Source organism: Pteropus medius, unplaced genomic scaffold (assembly GCF_902729225.1).
Source record: "Pteropus medius unplaced genomic scaffold, Ma_sr-lr_union100, whole genome shotgun sequence".
NCBI classification, from domain to species: domain Eukaryota; kingdom Metazoa; phylum Chordata; class Mammalia; order Chiroptera; family Pteropodidae; genus Pteropus; species Pteropus medius.
The window spans coordinates 12,743,770-12,769,027 of record NW_024349803.1 but is presented as its reverse complement, the minus strand read 5'-3'; the positions used below and the strand labels follow the sequence as shown (position 1 = coordinate 12,769,027).

Genomic DNA, 25,258 nt, shown 5'->3' with positions numbered 1-25,258 from the left:
GAGCGCCCAGTCGCTATGCCTGCTGTGGGCTCTCTCAAGCCTGTGTTTTCTAGTCGAAGCTCCTCCCCATTCCTTCTCCCTTGTAACCTGCACCTCCAGCTTCAGGGTGCAGCACAGTGGCATCTCCTTCTATTCACCCACCCACCCGCCTCCCGACTGCCCGCTTTGTTCCCTCTCTCTTATTTTCTGCACCCCTGCCTTTCCCCCTTGCTACTCTCTCAGTCTGCAGTCATCTCCATCTCCCCATTTTACCCCTCAGATGGCCATTCTATTCTCTTCCGCATAGTTTCCCCCACAGCCTGCATTTTCTAGAGACTCTTTCAATGATATGGCCCCTTTCTTTCCCTACTAAAGGTTCCTCCCTTCCCTTTCGCAGCTCAAGAAACAAGAGGAAGGGAAAAAAATTACAAGGGCACTGCCCTTCTGGGATTTAAAACCACGTTCTCAGCTGGTGGCTTTTGTTTTCTCGTCTCACTGGCTTGTAAGGCCCTCGGGGCAGGCGCTCCAGTCATGCTCTGCGCTGGGGAAGATGGGCAGGACCGTTAGGCCTTAATTAGAGCAAGGCCTCAGACAGGGTAGAAGATTTTAGCAAAGCAAAAAAAAAAGGATTTTCAAAATATCCATCTGGCAGCAATGACCACGGAGTTAGGAAGGGGTTTATTTTATTATATAAAGAAAATCATGAAAGCTCTCACTCTTTTCATGAACACAAAAAGAATATTTACACTGGCATTTGTAAAACAAAAGAGAAGCATCAAACAACCCACCTCCAAAGGCCAAATATAGTGAGGGTAGACGTAAACGCTAGTTTTGAACCCAGAGCAGGAATAGCTGCAGAAGCAGGGAAGCCATTAAGGGAAAAGATGCAAAATGAGTTACAAGATCAGAAGACCAATTTTCTGGTCATTGAGATATTTAGGCCACGGTAGAGCCATGCTGGGATCACCTGACAAAGACAAGTGCTTTGGCAACTGGTCTTTGATTTACCTGCTGCCCACAAAGCCTGCTGCAGAAAAGCCAGCAGAGAGACGTCCCCCCATCACCACCACCCCCATCCGCCACCCCCGTCGTCAGCCAGGGAAGGTAAAAAGGCAGAAGCATCTTGCCTGCATCACAAATTCAAATTTTTGCTTCTCAACTTAACATCTGCTCATGAATGTGAAAGAGTGGCAGCCTGTTATTGAGGTCACCTGGCAATGCAGGCAGACCAGCTTGGAGCAGGGCAGCCAGACATACGGTGTCTGATTAAGAGCCAAGACATCTTGCTAAGGTAACGAGTAGGAAGACACAGAGTCCCAGGGAAGAACCATTCTTGCCATTGGCTGAGATGCCCCCAAACTGAAGGCTGGCCTTCAGGGAACAGTATGCCATTATAACAGCATGCCATTCATTTCTTTCTAGAACAGAGGACACTCAACTGTGCCTGTCCATACAACATTCTAGCCTTGTGTAGGAACCTGGACCAGAGTTTCATAGGGAGTTTCATGTCATATTCTATTCTGTCTGGATTGTAGCAGTGTCTGTTACACAGTAGATGCTCAACAAATGCTTGAAGAAGTGAACTGAATTGTTGAAGCTCCCTCTCTTACTAATGGAAGATACTCTACTACAAAGGACTAGAATAGTCTTCATGCAGTGAAATGTTTCATGGCTAGTCAAAACCAAAGCGTAAAAAGTCAGCCAGGCCACCTCCAACTTGTGATAAGCAAAGCCCACTAAATTATGAATCAATTTTAGAAGATGCTTCCGAAACATTCAAAGGGCCTTATAGTTTCTGACTTGTATATATAGCAAACCTACCTCCTTTGTTTTCAAACCTTCATCAGCAGACTAATGTAAAAGGCATGAGGGTTCCAGTTCTTAAGAAGAATTTTCTTAATATTATTTGTTCACGTAGAGAAATATTATTGTAAGTAGTGAGGTCTTTAGAAAGCCACCAACAGTCAAAGTGGTCTGAAGAACTGAAGAGTTTTAGGCATTAGAGGACAATGACAATTTATTGGCAAGATGGAACAGACCCTTGAAAAAAATAAAAATAAATGGCTATTTCAATGTTCGGCCATGTGTTTAAACTCTGAAATTCTTATGAAAAATAAATCAAAAAGCGTCCCAGAATATTTTTGCTCTAAGGAGGCTTTCTTCTGTGGATTTCTTGGGTTAGCACTGAATCTGTGCCAGAATATTATCACCATGCAAGACTGCAATGTGCAGAGTTTCACTGCATATTCTTAGGCAGTTGTGGAGTGGGACCGGATCAAAGATTCCTCTGGCACTACATCCTGGGAATTTGCCTAAAACCAGCCATGAGGGCCTGACACACCTTCTCACTGCAGGGAAATCATACCTAAATAAGGCTCAACCCACAAAGTCAGCAAACTGGGCTCTGATATAGTGGCAGTTACACCAAGAAAGGAAAAGTTTGCAGTTTGAGCATGAGCACTCCTCTGTCTGGCAATGTTCCCCAACAGACCTTCACCTGGCTAGATCCATCCTACCATGTAGGTCTTTATTTAAATACCACCTCCTTAGGAAGGCTTGTCCTGGCCAACAATTCTGAAGTGACTCTCCTCTTCGCAACATGTCACATTGCTTTTTTAAATTTATTTATTTTTGTCTTTGCACTTGTCTTCTTTAATTAATTGTTTACATATTTATTTTCCCCACCGCTACTACCAACCACACTAGAGGCAGGTCCATGAAAAAGCAAGCCCTGGTCTATTTTGTTCATTACTATATTTCCAGTCTCTGAAATATGCCTGGCATTGAATAGGTATTCGATAAATGTGTCAATTGGGAACTCAAAGGCTTAGCATGATTTAATACTAAAGAGAAAGGTGCTAGATCTTTTTCTAGATTCTTTTCCCCATATTAACCAGCTCAAAGACATGTGGGAGCCATGGTAATGGTTGAAGTAGAGCAACATCATTCTAATAACAAGAGATGTGATCTCTTTTAATTAGAAGATATTGATACAACAGATATCAACCCGGATGAAGATATTTTGGATAACTGAATATAATAGTACCCATGTACCTATCTAAACAGATCATTAATAAGAACAGGTTAAAAAAAAGCTTGAGTTAATAAGGCTTGGAAAAACATTTCCTATTTTCCAAAAACAAAAAAGAATTGAGAATTTTATACTATAAATCATTCAGGCGGAAAACCACAGATTTGCCCATTTCATTTTGGTGAGAACAAAGCAGTTTGCACATTCTTCCTGTCGCACCTGCTCTGGCCTGCCCAGTATAAACACCTTAGCCAAAAAGTGCAAATGGCTTGAGCATAGCCTTCTGAACAATGATAAGAGGTAAGTGTCATCTTTTACATTTGGCAGGAAGTGCTTTTGGCTAAACTAGGAAATCCAATAATAATTGTAAATGGGTACGTTTAGAAAAGCTTTGTGCCTTGTAAACATTTCTGTGAAATATGAAGGCAAGGCATTAAGGCGAAACACAACAAAGTAATAAATAATAATTATTCTTCCATTCACTGTCTATTTATTAGAATGACAATGGTACAATATACTTCCCAACAGTCTTATTTGGCTTTTAAGCTCCTTGAATTGTGTTTAAAATTCTTCTAGGCAAGACCAAGAGCAACATAAATGCATAATGCCACAAAAAAATTATTAGGGATGAAAATCTCCAAGATGACGCAACCATGCTTGAGTTAAAAACAAAAGGATCGACATTTTATAAAGAAATACACTGTCGAATCTATCAGGCATTCATTTTTATGGTAAAACAATGCCACTGCATCCATCTAATCTTGTGATTAAGATTCAAATGGGTTCAAAATGATTAATTTGTACCAGCCTATCAAAATAGAAGACATTGTAGTTGTAATCTTTCTGAATAGCAATAGTGTTTTAATTACACATGCCTGGCTCATTATTTGTTCAAGAGCGAATGACAATTAGCTTGATCCTACTGCAACTGTTAATGCTACCGGTACTAAAATAAATAGGCAATACTGAATCAGGTTTCTGGCATTTCCCCTTAGTTTACGATATTCTGATTGATGCTATATTCAAAAGGTACTTAGTCATTTTAAGGCACAGGCAAAAGGAAAATGGCTTCCGAACAGCCAAAAAAAGGTGTTGCAGGAAGGATATTTCATGGCAACCCGAAGAACGAAATCACTATGAGAGGAATCATGTTCTAATATAATTGAGCCAGAGAAAGACTCCAAGCAAAATATTTAAGTTGGTCTCAAAACAACACAACAACAACAGCAACAACAAACCCTTAGTCCGTAAGAGGTTTGATTTTACAGACAGTGCTTTGGAATCTTAAAACAAACTGCTAGAATACAGCAACTATTTACATGAATGGTTCTGAATCTCAAGGTTCTTCACATTGGAGAAAACCCGAAGGAGGTTTTGAGTTTGACAGCATTTTTCTCCTCACACACCTACAAAGACGTTTCCACAAAGGCTCAAGGTACACTTATCATTGGGGGGGTGGGCTTGGGTTTGAGTCTTTTTCTACAGAGAGCTCTGAGGTTACCAATGGAGGGATCGGGGAAAACAAGAGCATGAGCATTTTATGATTCTCAGAATTTCTGAGATATCTTTTGTTTCAGTGGCGCTGGTGAACTCGTGATAATGAAACTACACCTTTGTACACAAACCTTGACCAGCATTCTGGAGCACGTCACAAAGAAAACCTTAATTTTGAAAGTACTGAGCACAAAGGAGGGGAAAAAAAGCTCTCACTGGGCAAGGTTTCTCTATATATGTAGAAATATGGCTTAGATTTTAAGGCTTGAAGACCGCATTGAAAAATGTTTAAAATCAATTCACACTCTATATGAGAGGAAAAAGAACTGTATTTCATTAAACATTTGTTTCTTTTTTTAAGACAAATCTTTTGCATATCTGTTATTGCATTTTTAAATGAGATTTGGTTACCAAGGAAACAGGTTCTGGCCCAGTGTTAATTTGAAACTAAAATATATTTTGAGACGTTAACCTCAAAGGAAAGAGCCCATGAAATTATTTTGAAAAGTGCCAGAATCTGGTTCTTACAGAACCACAGCTGTATGGTCTGCAATGAACCATCCTAGGGACTCTTTCATTCAGTGAAGCTCTTGTTCTTCTAACAGGGCCATCTACACTTAATATTTCCCCCTTTAAAAACTGTAACTTCTCATTTCCTCAAATAACATATAAATAATGTATTTATTCTTGCATATTATCTAAAATTAATTTTGGAAGCATATAAGTTTTCATTTTCATCTTTCATATAACACGTTTAAAGACCGCTTCTTAAAATTTAAATATTTTAAATGTTTCATATTAAGCTTGTTTGCGCTATTTGAAATTATCTCCAGAAACCCATTTATTTTTAGTTTCAAGCTAACATGGAGCTGAATCAACAGACTTTTCAAAAAATTCTTTTGTTGTCTAATGGCGCCACACCTATCATATACATGATTTTTTAAAAAAAGAATCATCTCACTTTTATAGCAGAACCATTTTATGTTTATTAAAACTATATATTTCTATAGTATCTGAATAGGAAAGGCTATCCAATTTAATACCCCCCAATTACAACTGTCTAATTTAATTTTTGTTTTAAAAGTCATATTTTAATCAATCTAATATTCTTGCTGCCTGGCTCAAATTTTATAAAACATGCAAATTTCAACCTACCTGTATGTATCACTTAGTGCAGTGCTAGCATGACAAGACACTCAGCCATTTTTATGTAAAGCGATGGAGACCAACTGATTTCTCCGTCTTCTTGCTCACAAGTTTTAGATGCAATTGTCACACACACAAAAAAATCATACGCAGAACAGCTTGAATGTACTGTGATCACGAGAACTGAATTTATCAACAGGAAAACAGGATTGAAAAAAGAAGTTTCTCATCCAAGGTTTCTCTGAGGCTGCAACCAAGGAGGTGGTGTGTTGAATTTTTTTCCCTTCCTCCTCTGAGAGTTCAAAGCCCGGAGCTGACCACTGCAAAGGCCACTGTCACATTTGCTGAAAATCAAACCACTGATACCAGCACTGAAAATACAAATTTGAGAACCAAGTTGTTTGCACACCATGGAGTGCACGAGAGTTAAAAATAGATTCTACCTTGCCTCCTACCTGCATAATAAATATGTAAGTTTCAAGTGTTTAATTTGATATTCACATTAATTAACAATACAACATACATTATTTAAAAGACAGCAAATGCAAGAAGAAAGGGGAGACACCATCTGGTAGCAGAGTTTTGTTGTTGTTTTTGTTTTTAGAAATTTTTTTTTTTTTTGGCTTTGTTAAAAAAAAAAAAAAAGGTAAAATCCTATTTTGAATGTGATGAGAAGCAAACATCCAGCAGCAAATGAATCGGAACTGAAAGGTGGTGTTGAAATATCTAAGGCTGTAATGAGGCAAAAACAAGTCTTCTCTACCAGATGATATGGCATACAGAGCATTTACATACTCACATCTGAAATACTAGGCAACGTGTAATGAATTCTATACACAGCATGCACACACAGCACAAGCACGGCTAATCCTGCCTGCCATCTTAGGCTCACAGGAGCAAGATACGCACTGCATGCAGCACACAAGCACTGGGGAAGGAGGAGGCAAGGGACTGCTCACCTTAAATGCAGTATCTGATTAATGTTGTAAGTGACATTGCATATCAGCCTCAGAGTCTTGGTTCAACTGGGTAGGAGGGAACAAAGAAAAATGTCATCAACTGGTGATGCAAGATGAGCCCAATCACTAAACACTGTTTAGCAAAGTCCAAATTCTGCAACCAGACAGTAGAAGGCATTTCATACACTTAAGCAGAGCTGCTGCACAATGAATGTGTCCTTCTGCTTCTGAGAATCAAACAATCCTTTTGCTAAGGAAGAAAATCAGCTGGAATGAATACTGTCATATCTTCTTGAAGAAAGCTTTCAATACAGTATGTATCTGGTTTGGGATGCATTTTATAGACTGTTAATTTCATAGAATTGCTAATAACAACAACAAAAAAAACTGTTAAGCTATTGCAAAGTAAAAAATATTATAAAAGCATTTCTAGGTTATTTTTCAAAATCCTAAATGGTGCCGGCAGGTTTGTAGAAGAATGCATGATCAGCTGTCTGTATCCGTGCTATAACCTCTTAACCACAAGCGTGTAAATGTATCCTGCTAAATGTATCTGCAATACTGAACAGGCAGATACCTCCTCGGCCAGGATTGTATTAAAATGTGAATGAATTTGCGTAAACTTAGAAGCAGAATAAAACCAGGACAGAAAAATAAATTGATGCCGAGTTCCTTTGGATGTATAGCTACCATCGTTCACGATAAAAGCTATCCTTAGGTACTGACCTAAATAATGTTGACTTGCAGCAGCATACTGTACTTGCTTAGAACGTAGGACGTGCAAAATGATTTTTCTCCTCCCTCCCCCTCCAAAAGCTAAATTGCAAAGTAACGAGCCATTAACAGGAATCCAAAAGGCTATATATATATATATATATATATATATATATAGAGAGAGAGAGAGAGAGAGAGAGAGAGAGAGAGAGAGAGGGAGAGAGTACGTACTGTAGGAGAAGAAGTGGTGTTGTGCTGTGGTGCAATGTTTCTTTGTTTTACATTGAGGCTTATCTTAGCTACGCTTGCACGATGACATTGACATCATGGAGGTCAGGGCTGACACGGGGGTGCTATCCGTTTTATGAGTGAAATGTTTTCTGAAAATTAAATCGCATCTACTCAAACAACAAATTTCATGTCTTCTTCAATACCCCTCCCTACCCCCGCTGCTCCAGATTGATGGGGTCTAGTTTCGCTGTATGTAATAAATTGGAATCGCCTTCTGTAGAGACTCCAATGCATAACTGTAGGAATTAATTTTTTAAACCAAAAAATCTTCAAGAATTTTTATGCATCCCCTTTCAATCTTTCCTATCAACACACACACACACACACAATCGAAGCTTAAATTGCAATGAAATGTTTAACATGTGGAACAAAAAATGTGGAAGGAGCTGCTTATTCAGGATTTTGAAGAAATGCCTAATAAGCAAATACTGTTTTGCTACAAAACCAGTGTCACCACGTCCCCAAAGAGAGACAAGCAGCATAGCTTGCTAGAAAAATTTCCTCCAGATCCTGATGGCAGGTAAAAAACAGAAAAGCATTTCATTTACCATGCTGTATAAAACAAGTCTTTTATTTTTAAGAAAATAAAACAGATTCTTTTCCACTCCTTCAGCTACAAAGAAACCATACCCACCCCCACCCTTAGATCCTGGACATAAGCCAACATTTTATAAAATGCTATGAGACTGATTTTGAATACATAATATTTACATTTTTCTTCTTCACATCTCCCCAAAAGTCTTTCATTGCCTACTGCATCACTGAATATGTGAAGATTAGTTAATTTTAACACGTGCAAAAATAAATTAATATTTTCTGGAGTTGCTAGCTTCCCAGCGCCTCTATTTTCTATACAGAGTGGCTAAAAATAATCAGGTTAGCAGAACAGTCAAATTCCCCAGATTTTTTTTAAAGGAGAAAATGTAGGCAAACATCTTAACTTAGGTACTAGGTTTCACGACTAGATCTTTTGTTTCTAGCTCTCATTCTATCTCCTTCCCCAGATCCCAGTGATTTTTAGCTCAATATGTGGAAAGTACCCAGCCCAGCTCTATCCCATACACTTTAAAGTCTCTGAGTTGGGTTATCCAGATGGTCAGTCGTACCTGAACCTCACCGAGTCCTCTTCTCTTTGGGGCACATCTCTCCTCCCAACTATTCTAGAAATAAACGTGGCTCTAACGAAAATAGTAGCTCCTGGTCTAACACCAATGGTGGAACCATCTTCCCCACTCCCACTTCACTGCCGTATGAGCTCTGGTTAGCATTGCCAGTGACACAAAATTAGAATGGAGTGTCCTTAGGCTGATTCCTCCTTTATCACGGGGGTCAGGAATTAGAAAGAGTATCACTCTGAGTTACAAGGTACCAATTTAATATAAGGTCATCTATAAAGCAGAGTCCTTAGAGAGGGATCGGAGGAGGCTGAAGCCAACACCTGGGCATTTGATGCTATTAGCGTCTGTTCAGATATTCCCCCATCTGAAAGCTAGACATTCACATTAAAATACTCACAAATTATTATCGTGTAGGCTAAATAGACACGATATGGGATCAACTCCAACCACATAGAACCAAGTAGATGCCTCCTCTTCCGGAGATAATAAATGACAGTGACAAAGACAGTAATCCATACCAAACTCCCATGCGATGAGTGAATAGTGTTTTGTCCCCTTTACAGGACCACAGTGGTGAATGTGATCAGGTTCCCTATTGGTACATGTAAGCCAAATGCCAGGGCAAAGGGTTTCCAAACCTCCTCGTGGGGTTCTCTGTCCACCCTCTGTCAAAATGAGCCTAAACATCACATATTGGTTATTTTATGATGTTCCAAAAATACTCAATGAGCTAATGTGAACCGTTTACCAAACCTGTTTGTGTTAAACAAATCTGAACTGTAGTTGAAAGCACTGAGATGGATGAGCTTGTTTAGGCAGACATTCTCTGACTAGTAAATCTTGTTTTGTACTTTTAAAAAAACATGCTCATGTCTGAATTTCTTAAGATATGTCGTGATTACAAGTGGCAAGGGCATGCATTCACTTATGATTTTTAAAAATCTGTGCTCCTCACCAATCTCCTCAGGGCATAGGTACAAACATTAATTAAAAGACAAGTCCCTTTTCCACGATGAAAATGTTAACCTGTTTTTGCCACTTTGACGAGTCAAGCACCAGGAACCCAAAATAATCTGGCAGGAGCAGGCTGGAGAAGGACAGAGCCAGTAGTAAGGCAAGCGTCTTTCGGTTTGATTAAGGCTCTTATTTGCTCACAGTCTCACTGTTCTGCAGTCTGAGCTCATTTTATTTTCAGTGCTATGGGTTAAAGTTAAATTCCATGTATTACACAAAGAACATAATTCAAGTATGAGCAAAGCTTGACTCTATGTTTAAAAAAACGTAAAGTCAAGGCACTAAGTCCCAGAGGAATCCTTAGTTGATAAACATTTGGATTGGTTTGCACATTTTTTTACTCTGTTCACTGCATTTAAAATTACAGCTGGTTTCCCTTTATACTTAATATAGATAGTCAACATTTGGGGGTAAGTTTGTTATCAGTTAGGCTGTTTCGATCTAAATTTTAAAAAATAAAATATTTACTAAATATCATATTTTTGTTTAAATTCTTAGAATTTAAAAAGTTTTAAAAATTTTATGAGGTCAGTTATTACATCTGTCTACAGTGTACTGAGCCCTGGAAACAACGTAGTGACAATCTACCAACAATTGAAAGTGCCTTTGGATATTCCAGCCTAAGTGTTCTGGAAAGTCCAGTGCTACTTTGGTCATCTACATCTGCTTTCTACCTTGATCAGAGCTAAGTCTGTAATAGTTACCATTTATTGGGAACCTACTATTTACTCAATATTTATCTATGTTTATTACTTAATTCTAAATGAGGTGGCTCTCAAGGGGGAGTTTTCTAATCAACTCTATCAGTTTCAACCTGCAAGGTGGATATTAGTTATATCAACTTTAGGTGAGGAACAAATTGAGATTACTAGTCACACAGTAAATAGCAGAGTTAGGATTCAAACCTAAGTCTGACCGATTCCAAAGTCTAGGTCTTTCCACCAATGCTAAGAGTATAAAACCTCCTACCCCCACATTTGGCCCAGATGTGAGAATCTTCTCACTGTGCAGACTCCTGGTAGAGGGGACCCATCTCCCTGGAGCCATGGCCACCCTTGTTTATAAGAACTAGCCTCAACTCCCCAGGGCCTAGGAATTGTAGGTACCTAAGATGCTGGATCAGCAGGTGGAAAAGACAGAATACAAGAGGAGGAATCAACGAGACCATGTTGGAAAGTTAAGGGTAGAAAGCAGTAACAATTTTGGTCAGAGGTGTGTCATAATTTGGATATATTTATGGGCAAAATAAGTGGAAAAGCTTACATTTGCATCTGACTAAACTACTTCCCCTAGTGAAGTCAAGTCTTTTTATGATACAGATGAGGAAAATGAGCCTGAGAGCAATCTGGTCATTTGCCCAAAATCACACAGTTAATAAGTGAATTTATCCATTTTCTGTGTTAAAAAGAACATTTCATTTCCTTTGATACCTAATATATTCAGCATTTGTGAGTAAACTTATCAAGGTGTGAGAGCGTTTTAATCTAAATGATCAAAGAAACAATAGTGTAACAATCAGGACTGACCTGGTTTCTACTCGCAAATAGTGTTTTTGGCCTTCATAGATAACCGAAATTGGTATTATGAGTTCCCTCCCAAACATTTTTAAAATGGACTTTCAAAAAGCCTAATTTTTGAGTAACAGATTTTCCTTAACCAAGTTCAATGGTTCGAGTGCATAATTTTAATTGACTCTACGTTAACATCTGTACATTTTGCCCCTAAGATCCTTTGCAGCTCTGAAAGTTTGTGATTCCGAAAAATCCAGCCCAGCTTTCTTTCTAAGTCAGTTAGGCCAAGAGCTGGACTCTAAGTCTCCTATCACCTGGTTATGTGGCCAGCTGCCTATCTCACTCATTGGCAGTAATTTTATATGCCAACCAGGTGGCTCTCAAGGGGGCTTTTTAAGCAACTCTATCAGCTTCATCCTGCCTGAGAACATGAGAGGATGATTATCTTGCTCAACATTCATGAGGCAGTAGAACGAAGGGCTGGGTGAGTAGACATGCCTGAGGTCTTTGAACTCCAGGAAGCCTCATTTAACTCTTAGACAGGAGCTTTCTCACTTCCATCCATTAGCATCTGTGCAAGGTGTGGAAAAGGAGTATATACTTGCTGGCAAGCAGCAAGCCTTTGGGGACCAAACTGAAGTTACCCTCCAGGAAAGAGCTGGAAGGAGAAAGGAAATACGAACCATGTGGTTTTCAATGGAGAAAAAGCAGTAAGTGACTTAGAGCTGCAAGGGAGACTGTGGTGGATACCAGCCCACCCCACCCTAATTCAGCTCAAACTCTCCTGTGGGAATATCCACAGTATGTCTCATCACCATTTTCAATATCACTACCTCAGCTTTAACAACAGAACGGTTCCTGCTTTCATTTCTTAGTGCACTTGAAACATGTCGCTAATGAAAATCTCGCGTGCACATGGAGGTTGGGCTTTCCTGCCTCTGTAATCACATGTTCATTTGCAGCCATGACTGCTTGCCACTCCCCAAGTAAAGAGCAAGTAGAACAGCAGGGTCTTCTAGATCCTGAATTGGCAAAATACACATTCAGCAAGAAGGTTGAGTTTCTTTCTAGAGAGATTGGCAATCAGGTTGAAAAAGGAGAGTGGGCTGTAAATGAAGGTGGAGAAAGAAGAATTCTTACAGATCAGTAAGACCCACCCCATGTGAGCGCATAATCTTCTCCTTGTATCTTTCTTATCCGGGCCACAAATATTCCGAGACTCTACCTGGCAACAAACTCATTTGCTTTCTCTTCTCTCACATAAATGACTTTATATTTCAGAAAGGCCACAACCATGCACCTCTTCTCACAAGAGAATCTTAACAAACCTCAGTGAATCTTCACTTCCTTTGAAATAAAGATAAAAGCATGAGAAGTTTGTTATATTGAATTACCTACCTTTACTCATGCCTCAGGGTTGCCTCCTGCAAGGTCTATGTATCTGAAATGGTACCTAGAGCATTGCCTGGTGCGTCAGAGAGGCTCATATGGGTGTGCTCTTGACTGACCAAACTTGGGAGTCCTTTCTCTGTGCTCACCACTGCCAGTGGAATCTTCAGCTTTGTATCATTAAGCGACTTCTTAGAAATGGAGAACTCATTTCATGAGTTAAGGAATGGACCTGGGACTGAAAATACCTATGAAAGTCTTTCAAGCACTTAACCATTTGTTTACCCAGGGGAGCCACAAATTGTCTGCCAAGTAGATCACAGGCTTTGTTTAAATCTGTCCCTCCTATAACAGAGAAAGGGAAGACAGAAATAAGAGTGACCTGACAGCATACCACTGCCTCCAATAAGTACCTCAACATTTCCTCAGGCCCCTGGTGACAGAGCATGTTTCACAGAATTATAGGATGAGGAAGGCACTTTAGAGAATGTCATCAAACCCTTTCTTCGAGGGAAGAGAAAACCAGGTTCAAGGAGCGCTGTAACTCAAGACCACAGCAACCAGGATAAAAGCCATAGTTCTTAATTTCTGACATTCTGCTCTTTGTAATTTAACACTCTGACTCAATTTTCGAAAAATCACAAGCTTTCACTCAAAAAGGTACTTAATAAATAGATGAATAGATGCCAGTATAGAAGGTTTATAACTTGTTTCCCAATTCTTATCAGAAGAAAATATTATGGTATACTTGGTTAGTTTTTTTTTTTTAATAAAAAAGCTTAACTAAATAAAATTTTAAGCAAAATAATAAATATTGGTCAAAATATCACCTGAGACGAGGTGTCACCTGAGAGTATCTGAGAAGTAGGCTTGATTGCTATATTAAGTCAACCAGATTGTTTGGCTAGCTGAAGTAGCCTTTATCATATTTGGTTTGCAAAGAAAAATCTCATGAGTTAGCATGAGCAACTAAAAATAAGTTGCAGGTTTCATTTTCCGTTGTTCAGTATGGTTTTGAAACCAAAAGGTGCAAACCTAGGAGATTCATCTACGCATACTGAAGATCAACAATTCAAATTGTCACCTTTCTAGCACATCATCTTGATGTGCAACTCACGGCCAGGTCCAAGAAATGTACACTGTTGTCTGTCTCAGCATGATCGCTAGAGATGAGTTCCCCTAATAAATAAGGCATGGCATGAAACGGGGCTGAGGCCAGTGGCTCGTGTGTGAGTATCTTATATCCGGACAGGATGCGGCAAAGACATTAGCCCTATATTCTCAGCCTCAATCTTAGGCGATGCTGGGGACCCCTCTGCAGAGCAAGGGAGTAAATAAAACTAGAACTGCATTAAGATGGAGCTCTTAGGTAGTGAACACAGCAAGTACCCCTTGCCCTAAACACCCATGGCCTTGGACAATTCTATACTGCAAACCCAGGAGGCTCACGATAAGTTTAATTTCAAAATTTCAAAACTGTCTTTCTAGGGCTAAGTCCGGCAAAAAGGTGCTTGACAGAGGTTTAACTGCTTCCAAGGGAAGGCCATCTCACACGGTAGCATTCAGCTGGGGCACAAGGCCCAGAGAGAGCCATGTGGTTAACAGAAAGGCCTCAGCTGAATGAGATTGAAAGGGGGCAAAGAGGGTTAATCTCCTTCCATTAGAGGAGGGGCCGTTTGATGAAGGTGAAGAGAATAATCTGTGTGAATTGCAGAGAAGACAAAGAGCCATTCCAGAAAATAAACTGTTGTGCAAGGTGAGCAGGATGATTTGTCTCACAGTGAGGCTATTTCTTAGATCTCTGAGTCTTTACCTTGCTTTGAAGTTACAGGCTCAGGGAGGGGAAAAGGGGACACATTCACGCTCAGTGCTGCAGTACTTGAGCATTGATTCCATCTGAGATGGGCGAATCTGAGAAGCAGAGGGTGAGGCCGAAGCCATGGACACCTCAATAGAAGCCTAACCATAAAACAGAAAGTGGCAAAATAAACAATAGGAGTTGCTCATGAAAGAGAAGCCAGTGGCTGAATCCCCTTTTCTTGGGTTGAGGAACACTCTGTAAAAACAAAACAAAACAAAAAAAACCCTTAAACTTTTAAAAAGTTATTTTTAATAACTTTTTTGGAAAAAGTAATAAGTTGCAAAAATAGTACAGTAATTGGATAATTTCATCCAGCTTTTCCCAATGATAATATCTTCTATTACTGTAGTCCATTGTCTGAACCAAGAAATCGACATTGGTACAATACTATTAACTCAGGTATAGACCTCACTCAAATTTCATCAGTTTCTACATGCACTATTGTGTGTGTGTGCATATGTGTGTCTAGAGCTCTATGAAATATTACCACATGTGTAGACTGGAGTAGCCATCATCACAATCGAGATGCAGAACTATTACATCACCACAAAACTCCCCGTGCTACCCTCTCTAGTCAAATCTTCTCCCAGTCCTAACCTCCGGCACTATTCTCTATCACTATAATTTTGTTACCTTGAAATGTTGTACGAATGGAATCATACAGTATGTAACCCTTTGAGATTGGCTTTCTCTTACCCAGCATAAAGCCCTATGATCCATTCATGTTGTATGTAAAGAGTGTGTGCCTTTTTATTGCTGAAAAGTATTCCATGGTATGATGTACCAATTTGTTATCCATTCACCCACTGAAGGACATCTGGCTAGTTTCCAGTTTGATGCTATTACAAATAAAACTGCTTGAATATTCATTTACAGGTTTTGGTGTGAACCTAAATTTTCATTTCTCTTGTGTAAATACCCACGAGTGGGATTGTACGGTAAGCATATGTTTAGTTTTATACAACACTGTTACACTGTTTTCCACAGTGGCTATGCCATTTACATCCCCACCAGCAATGTATGAGAGATCCAATTTCTCCACATCCTCGCCAGCACTGGGTAACATTGGTATTTTTTATTTCAGCCGTGCTGACAGACGTGTAAGGGGGCTCCCTTTGATGTCCCCAGTCAAGATGACAGGAAAGTCTGGGGCCTTCAGAGCTTGGGTGCAGTGGCTTCAGATATCTCTCACTGTTCCAGCTTTCCTAATGGTTGTCTACACAGCAGCTGGGGCTGTCTGGCATTATGATCATGGAAAATGAGGCTCTTAGTATGAGTGAGCCTTGAGGTTTGTCCTGTTGCTCCTGACGACAGTTGTGGGATGTTGCCATTTGGTGATGCTGGGTTCTTTGAGGCAGTACCTCTTGATATCAGTGACACTTAGTTCCCATGAGGTGATAGGAGAGCCATGATATGAGGGCCATAGCGCACGGACAGATTTGGCCTGGGTCAAGGCCCTCCTGTAGCTTTGGCCAGAAACTATGTGAATGCTCTTTATTCTTAAAGTTAGCTACTTATTAGCAGGTATCAGGGGGAGGTGGAGATGGAATCAGCACAGACGGGTAAGGATAGAACCAGCAGAGGGACTTGTTAGATCAGAGGCCTCACTGAATATTTTTTGTCCTTGGACTTACTACTCTGTTGACCACCCAAGACTCTCCGGCAGCATGTGGTACCTTATTTGGATGTCACGAAATTCTGATTTCTGTCTCCTGGGAGTTAGATCTGGAGGCACTGCTGTCACCACCACATGGAATTTCCTGACCTAGGTACCTGGGTCCTGTCAGCAATTAGAACTCCATCTAAGTATCAGGAGGTGCCTCAGCCAAGGTAGTTTTTTAGGACACCAGGGAAATGGATTTTTCATAGGACCAACATCACAGTGATGACTCCAATCATAGCCATGTCTGGAAAGTCACTCTCCATCTGTTATGCCCCTGATTCAAGGGAGGTTGTAGACCTTCCCAGAATCTATATTCATCATGACTCTGGGTCCACAAGTTTGGACCAGGAGGCCAAGATTCAGGAGAGCAGTGATCCTGCATGGGGACAGCCAACAGATAATGGAAGCCATGCGCAGAAGCAGTGAAGCTTGGTGATCACAGGCAAATTCCCTGGTGCCCAAGCGTACAGAATGAGTGCAGCAGAGGTGTTCCTTTGAGTCTGGCTCTTGTGCTTCACTTGGTGCAGTCACAGGAGATGGATGTGGACTTGGGCATGGTGATTTATATAACCTGAACATAAATGGGACTGTCAGGAACCGAGCAGTCTATGGAAGTTGAACTTGAAAGTCAAATGACCTGATCATGTGGCCCCTAGAAGTCGAAATACTAGAATAAGAGGAAGGGCAGCCAGATATTATCAGGTGACCAGTAAATGTGCTCTGATGACTTTGAGCAGGGTTATGCAGACAGGATGGATAGTCATACTTCCTTTTAGAAAGTGGTGAGAATTTTAAAATTTGGTGGTTGTTTGCTCACTTTGTTCTCTGCCATAACAGAATTTTCCAAATTTCCATTTTCAGGTGCCTCTTCCCTGACCCACTGCCCCACATTCTGTCTTACTTACCTGCTGTCAGTGGGAAACAGTACATAGCACTTTCCAGATTTAAAGACGCAGGCGCAGTCTGGGGCAGGTGCCTCCCCTGACAACAAAGTTATGTAATGGGGGGCTCCATCGTTGAGGCTGAATCCACGGCAGCTACCCTCTAGCTCTGGCTTTGTCTTCTTTTCAACTCATGCCCGCCTTGATCTAAACTCTACCCACAGTGTAGGTCTTGTTCTTGCCGCCCCGCTGCGCCCTTGGCTTCTGACCCTGGACCTCACCTCCTACTCTGCTCTTGTGGCATGGATCTGCATGGCTGCCCTATGTCCTCCTCAGCATAGTTTTAGTGTCACCACCTCAGGCTTAGGGCGCACATTACGGGCCTAAGGTCTGGCCTCATTAGGTGCCTACGTGGGTGACCCCAGAGAGCTGCCGACATACGTCCTGACATATGGCCCTGCCTTTCGGAAGGCAGGTAAAAGTTCCCTGGCTGAGGCGAGGGCTCACTTCAGGAGTTAGTCTTCTCGCTGATGCCTTGTCTCTGCTCCCCAGAGGTTGGGTATATATGGGCCCTTTGTCTACTCAAGTTTTAGTTCTACCTCTACCACTAAATCTCTGGGTAACCACAAGGAAGTAAATGAGCCATTCTGGGTCTCAGTTATCTCACATTTGCAATAAGGTTTCCTGACTCCTTAGCTGATAATCTTCCAACTATCCCATATCACAAATAAGGGAAACATCTAAAATTCAGAAGCCAAAAAGAGCCTTTAAGTTAAATTCTGATTTAGATATACTAGCTCAGGTTTCTTTAACTTTTTTCTGTCCAATGAGTGCTGAAATGAATGTTTCTCGAATTATACACAGCATATCAATAGTTCTCAGGCTTTAATGTGCATAAAGATTGGGAGGCTTGTTAAAATGCATATTTCTAGGCCTCCTCCTCGGAGCTTCTGGTGCCACTGAAGCCTAGGAGCATGCGTTTTAATATGAGAAAGTGAAGGGGACCAGGCTTTGATATAGACATTGATAAGTTTTTAGAGGCTAATTTACCAATATGCATTAGAAACTCTAAAAACAGGACGTTTGGTCTACTGATTCAATTCTAGGAATTTTCCCTGAGATGTCCACAAAGATTTAACTACAAGAATGTTTACATATTTATAATTGCAGAATACTATAGGCAATCAAAATGTCCATCAAGGAAAGAATGAGTAAATTAAGACATATCAGTGCAATGGAAACAGCCATTCAAAATCAAGTTTTCAAAGACCATTTAGTCACTTGGAAAAATGTTTACAATATAACATTTAGTGGGGTTGAAAAAATATAAAATACCATTTCAATAAGTTTTAAATGAAAAAATGTATATACGAAAATTTTGAAAGAAATACATCAAAATGTTAATATTGAATTATTGATTGGTTGTTAGATTATTAGAGATAGTTCTTTTCTTCTTGATATTTTTCAGTATTTTCCAGATTTTTGTATAATGACTAGTTATGGCTCACTATATCTGAAAAACAGTGATAAATTCTTTAAAAGAAAGACAAAGAATTTGCCTCGGGTAGAATGAAAACAGAGGCAAGAGAGGTCTCTTAGGAGTCCAGCCCACCCCTGGCCTGGCTGCGACGAGACAGACAGAGTCCAGTGCCTGGGGTGAATTAACAGCTACATTCTCTTCTGCAAAGTACTTTGGTATAGTCATTGCCAAGGAATTTGAGTCAAGGAGAAAGTCCCTTTCGCTAGATATCACTTTCCTGCTACATTCAAGGATAACATACTATAGGATCTGGAAACTTGGAGGGGAGTTCACACTTTAAATGACATCTTCTTTACTGCTCTTGGGTTAAACTCATGCTTGTTGCCTCTGTGTATGATCCCCCTCCCAACCTCCCTTCAGCCCATAACACCAAGCAGACAGACTGCACTCATGACTAGGGGCTTTGGACAGATGGCGGGCTCCATTCCGGTGTGGGAGACACCATCTAGGGTCAATGCTTCCATGGAGAGGTTTAAAAGCCTCCTTTGACCAATGTCTTGGGAACCCCACTGAACACCAGAAAGTATCTTTATTAATTTTTTTGGCAAAGAGATGGCTCAAATCCATGCTCCCTCACAAATTTCAGTGAATCCCTGGTCAAATCTCTGTCTGAATATTAGAAGCCTCACTGTTAGGCCTCTGGCCTAGAGTCAAATCTTTCCAAATGTCCTTGAAATTTTTATACCACATGCTTTGGCAAGTTAGGGAGCGGTGCTAAAGATCTCAGATGAAAGTCAATTCAGAAAGATAGCAAAAAAATTAAAATAATGATACTTATAGTATTAATAGTAATATCAAAAGCCAAAATGCCAATGCTGACCATATTATGGTAATTATTTTCATGAACACGTTGACTTGCCATGCATTTTTCTAAGTTGCCCAAATTATTTCACATATATTAACTTACTTATTCTGAGAGAATCTCAGTTTTACAATTTTTAAAAATATCATTTCAGAGGTAGAAGGAAGCTTTGAAGTTCTAACGAGTCTACTTGAGTTAAAAACAAAGCCCCGAAGTCTTCAGTATGGTGTTTTCCAATTTCATTTTGACAAGAAATCAGGGGATTTCAGCATGGGACATTACAAAGCCCTATTACCATGAATTCTTAGCTTGGGTGAATATGATGTGGCCTTATTGCAAAATTCTCTAAAGGGAGTCATAGAACATTTATGATGCTGACCCAGGGTAAAAAAGGGGGCTAGTACTTCTGTGCTATAAAAACTATAAAACCTCTGGGGTTAAAACAATAACCAACTGGTCTAGACACTGCCTATGTCAGCCTGCTCTGCTCAGTCCCATCTGCTCATCATGGATCAACAAGGTCCAGGCTAAGCTCCTTGGATAATGACCTAGGCCCTGAAAAGACAACGGTGCCCCAGATTTGAATTATATCTCTCATGTGGAATTAAAAATTTTTAAATGATAATATTAAATTTCAAATATTAATTATTATTTAAATAATAATATTAAAATTCAAGAAGCTCAAGAAAGTCTAATTTTTCTCATGATGTCTACTTTGACGCTTTTTAAAAAAAATGTCGAAGATCCAGTTATTTACAAAGCATATATTTGTTACCCCTCCCTTGTTGGTGTGTCTGTGAGGTCACCTAGCATACTCGACCAGCTCTGCGGAGGGGTCGTGCTGACAGCAGTGAAAGTCCGACTTGGCGGAGTCGCACGCTTCCCCTGCCATGCTATGCAGCGAGACATTAGAAATCAGGAGGTTGGCCACACTCCACCCCCTCCACACACATTCATAAGTCAATTCCTGCCTGCTTAGTGCTCTGAGGAGTCATTATCACGCGGCAGTTGATATTAACAAACTAAATGGACCCTGACACCTTTCCTCCTTGACTGTGGCTTTTGGCCTTGTCCTTCCTGGCAGACTCCATTAGGCTGGAACTTCCAGCAACAGATCATCTCCATTTGGCTCCAGCTTTTGAAACCTTGTTCTCAACTTGTTCTTAACTTACTCCATTGGCTGTACCCATCTAGCAGGCACCTCATTCTCCCATCAACCTGGTCTTATCTTTAGCTTACTCCCCTAGTCCAGTTACTCTCAGCTCAGAAGACACTTTCAGGACCCATCAGGCCCCAAAATGAACTTTCAGAGGCTGCGGCATTTTTGCAACACATCGACTTGTTATTCTGTTTGTTCCACTCCTTCTTAGCCCACTCTGGATGGGAGGGGACTGGGCCGAGGCGAGGCAGCAGTAATAGGAGGCCAGGCCTCAGGCTCTGTGAGAGTCTGAGAAGCTATCTTAGATCAGCCAGTAGCTAGCCTTCCCACACAACAAATAATGTGCGTACTTCAGGGTGTGGGTGTGGGTGCCAGAAATGTCCAGTTCAGGGCAATATTCAATCAGGAACCAGAATGTCTAGCCAGATATTGACAACACAACTAGAAAACTAGTAGCTCAGGCCATTTTTAGTATATGTGCTGTTAAAGAGAGCACAAGTAGTCCATTTTTATGGGAAGTCTTTACGATGCCTTAGGGCATCATAGAGCCATGTCGTTTCTGATATTTATCAGCTAGGGGAATACTGCTCTGAAGACAACAGTGGTGAAACGGCTACATAAAATATAAAATTATTTCCAGGTTCTCTAAACAAGACTTATAACCTTACCACTCATTATTTCAGTAAATGTTTTAAAACTTTTCCTGAAAAGAAAAAGCTAGAATTATATATCAAATCCTTCGGGTAGCATTAATCTTCCCAGCTTGAGCCTTTTTACTTTTAAATGTTTCTTTAATAACTTGGTTTAATAACTTAAAAAAATTTTTTTAATAACTAAGAAGATCCCATCTTAGTCAGGGATTCCCTCCTGTCTTCTTCTCCCCTGCCCCATGCCAAGATTAAAAAGTGTGCCAATATCTGGAGCAGATCAGGCAGGGTAGCTTCCCAGAGCCCACAGGAGCAGACAGAACCATGAGCTAAAGAAAACGTGAATTTTCCTACAGGCCACTGGGGCTCAAAGTTGAGAAAACAGAATTCTGTTGAACAATTCCAACTAACATGACTAGACCCGGGACCAGGAGACAAAGCCAGAATGGTCCTAGCCCAAGGACCCTGCAGGGAAAAATAAGAAGAATGTCCTTCCTGGTTCACTGACCACTGGTGGCATGGTGGTGCTCATGGAAAGGCTCAGGGTCAGAACGAACAGAGGCATCTTGAAAAACCTCACCCACTGCTCCTTGTCCACATGGCCAGATGTTACCTAAGAGTGTCAGTTAGGGAATTCTAGGTATCTGATCATTTTTTACTTCTCTCACTGCTTCATTCTGTTATCTTATCCTTGAGCATCTCTAAGTTCCTTATCATGCCTGGCCAGAAAGAACTACCTCTTCTCCAGAAACTCTCCAAAGCATCCCTGGGAAGCAGCTCCCCGCACCAAGTCCCCCGACCCAAAGACTGCATTTCCCAAATTCCTTTGCTGCCACCTGTGGTCACGTGATGAAGTTTTAATCCACCGAATGTGAGTAGAGGTGATGTGGACCACTTCTAGGCATAGCCCATGAAAACCTCCCATGTGCACTTTTTCACGCTCTTTCCCTCTTCTACTAGGAAGTGGAAACAATCCCAGGTGACCCTCACAATCACATGCTGCAAAAGATGGAGCCTCTCTCAATCTGTGTCTTCGAACGCACAAAAGTTTCTCCACTAACCTGTACTGTTACATGAGCAAGAAATAAACCTCTCTTTGAGCCATTATACATTGTTCAGTCAAGTATAGCAATCAGCCTATCCTATTACATATTCTGTTTGATACAACTGTTATCATTGTGTGCAGAAGTCCCCATGTATTCTCCTTTTTCTTAAATCTTACTGCCAACCAAAAGAATAGAATTAGTAAATTTAAGTCGCTGTTAGGGACAAATGGCACTCACCGAATTAGTGGTCACAGCATTCAGATCTTGCAGCCAGATGAACAATAGTTTAGCAGAGCCTCACTTCGAGACAACCTGATATATTGAAATAAAACAAAGTGTGAGACCTACAAAACAGATATATTCGAGTGTGATGGTTAATTTCAAAAGGGTGGCGTCAATTTACAAAGAAATTTGCGACTTTTCTAACAGATGACAAGCTTTCCTATTGTCTTTAAAAGAAGACTTATTTTTGGTATACCCCCCTATCATTATAAAACAAAATTTATAAAGAACAATTCTACTGTGGCTAAGTAAACCATACAAAGACTAGATGCTGACTCAAGGGACGACTTCATAAGCCGGGAAAACTGGCTTATGATTTCTATGCCTATGTGCTCTGCAGTTCTCACGTACACATTAGAACTTTTCTCTTGGAAACTTAACTTTCTTGGATAGAAACTTCCAGAACTTGTAAAATTATAGGCTACTCAAAGACTTAATAAGATTTTGGGGGTGAAGTTAAAACAGACACCAGAGATACACTGTAATGTCTTTGTGTTTCATATCATCCCAGATGGCATAAGTAGAAATGAAAATAAGCTCTCTGTAAACAGGGCAATGAGCCAATAGAGGTACCTGAATTAGAACAACTGGAAATAATCAGAAACATGCTCTGGAAAGGAGGCAGGAAGGTTGCGAATATTTTCTTACCAGAGCTGCCATCTTTTTACAGGATAAGTGCGAAAATATCATTTGACGGCACAGGGCACGTATCTGCCTAGAACAGTGTTTATTTTTGTATCTGATTACTCAGTATAAGATTCAGGAAGCAAACGGTTCAGAACTCTGAACAAACATTCTGGCAGTCCAAAACAGAGCGCTAGGGCGGAAGAAGAAAGAGGACACAAAACAAGAGGGTGGACAGGGGAAGGCTCGACTTGGGCCATTTCCCCCAGGGTCTCAGCCTCAGCGTACATACATATATATTTTTGAGAGGAAATGCGTTCTTGTCTTGTCCTGTGGAGAAGAGAGAGATTAGACAGATCCCTTTAGCTGTGTTTGGAGGGTCTCCCAAATGCCGTCCCCACTCCCACCCTCTGGACTGGGGCCTGCCGAGCCTCAGGTGTCAGGGAACAAGATGGCGCCCCATAGTGAAGGGCACTGGGTGAGGGGGGCCAGGGTGGGCCTTCACTTACTCGGAGGTGCGGGCTCCTCTGAAACCCAGACGCTGCCAACTTCCTGGGCGCAGGAGTTGTAACCGCTCTCTTGCTCTGGGTTCTTCACTTCTTGTTGAAATCAGCTCCACATATTTTTCTGATGATGTCACACATTCTGACTTCTTACATTTTGAAAGTTGATCTACAAGTAAAACCTTCCACGAAGCTAAAAAAAAAAAAAAAAAAAAAAAAAAAAGATAAAAAAGAAGAAAAGAAAGGTGTGCTGTGAGGAGATGGAGAGGAGGAGAGAGGCAATTGCCTCCTTATTTTGAGATTTGCTGCAGCTGCGAGTGCCACTCCCCAGCCAGTTTCCTGGCTGCAGTGGGAGGCCAGTGGCCGGGTGTGGGTGACGTCAGGGCCAGGCCTGAGTCATCACCAGAGGCCGGATTGCCCTGCCACTCGGAAGGGGACAAAAGGAACCTTTGATGTCCAGGGCCCTCCTCTCAGCACTCTCGCCTGTACTGAGCAGCAGGCCAGGAGAACATTCCAGCCACCTCCCCACCCCCAGCCGTCCTTCCTACTTCCGGAACAGTGAACGGTCCCAGCAGATTCAGCAAGGCCTCCCTAAGGGATGTCACCCTCCTGCATGGCAGAGGCATGGCTGCTCTTTGTCAGAGAGAGAAGAAAGGTGTTTCTCTGGGGATTTATCACCTCCCCCACTTCGTTCTTCCTTGTGGTGCTCCCTTGCCCAGGGAGAAGCAGCGGTATTGAAAGAGATGTGGAAGGGTAGAAGGCATTTTTGTCACCTTCCCTGGGTAGTACCCAGTGGTCAGATTTCTCACCTGCCTTTGTGCCATGGTCCTGGGCCTCAGCTCCCTGCTCTCTGGGTGCTAGTGTGAGCTTGTACTTCATGGATTTTAGATGGCATTGCTCTTTAAGAGGGGTATTTCTACCCCAGGGCCTGGCAAAGGGCTTCGTAGATAATGATGAATGAATGGACAATAATTTAAAAATAAAACAGTAGAGTACATATATTGAATACCTGCAGTGACTGTTCGAGCTTTTGTGCTAAGTGTTTTACAAAGATCATTTCATTTGTCATGACGAAGCTATAAGGTAGGTCCTATTATTATTCCTACTTCTATAAATGAGAAAATGGATGCTCAGAGAGATTAAGACACTTCTCTAAAGTCTCACAGCTAGTTGGTGACAGAGCCTGGATCATCTGATCTCAAATCCTGTGTTCGTAACCATATGTTGAGTGGCTGGAGTGCGTGAACAAATATTGACCAAGGGCAGCCTGTCCAGGTGAGGGGGGAATAAGGGTAATGATGGGTCTTGAAACCAAATTGTACAAAAAATAATGGAGCAATTAGGGATGATCTGTCTAGGGTAGTAGGCCACAACACCAGGCCTGAGGCTTGGTGGGATACCCAGAGTGGCCAGGAAGGCAAGTCCATTGTCAGGTCCAAGTGGGGGTGAGAAGCTAGAACCAGAAGACAAAGCCTGGTGGCATGTGGTAGATGCAAGGTTCGAGAGCACAGTGGACAGAGTACCTCAGAGGAGCCGAGGCCCAGACTTGTCTTTATCGCCCACTGGCCTCATGAGGGGTGTGGGTGGGAGGGTTAGTGCAGCTA

General features: G+C 41.2%; 1 protein-coding gene across 10 annotated transcripts in view; it reads right to left on the bottom strand.

The window, feature by feature from the left end:
- Nucleotides 1–25,258, bottom strand: part of ZBTB38 (zinc finger and BTB domain containing 38) — a 134,740-nt gene that overhangs the window by 51,168 nt on the left and 58,314 nt on the right. For 3 of the 10 annotated variants that reach the window (XM_039837310.1, XM_039837315.1, XM_039837309.1), the window contains 3 exons: nucleotides 23,661–23,847; nucleotides 22,483–22,557; nucleotides 6,610–6,675 (listed from right to left, as the gene is read on the bottom strand). The gene's annotated coding sequence lies outside the window, so the exon portion shown is untranslated. Of the gene's footprint in view, nucleotides 1–5,659; nucleotides 6,022–6,609; nucleotides 6,676–7,554; nucleotides 7,704–14,459; nucleotides 14,703–22,482; nucleotides 22,558–23,660; nucleotides 23,848–25,258 lie in introns of all 10 variants that reach the window. The other 7 variants (XM_039837320.1, XM_039837311.1, XM_039837323.1 and 4 more) reach the window with 5 other exon arrangements.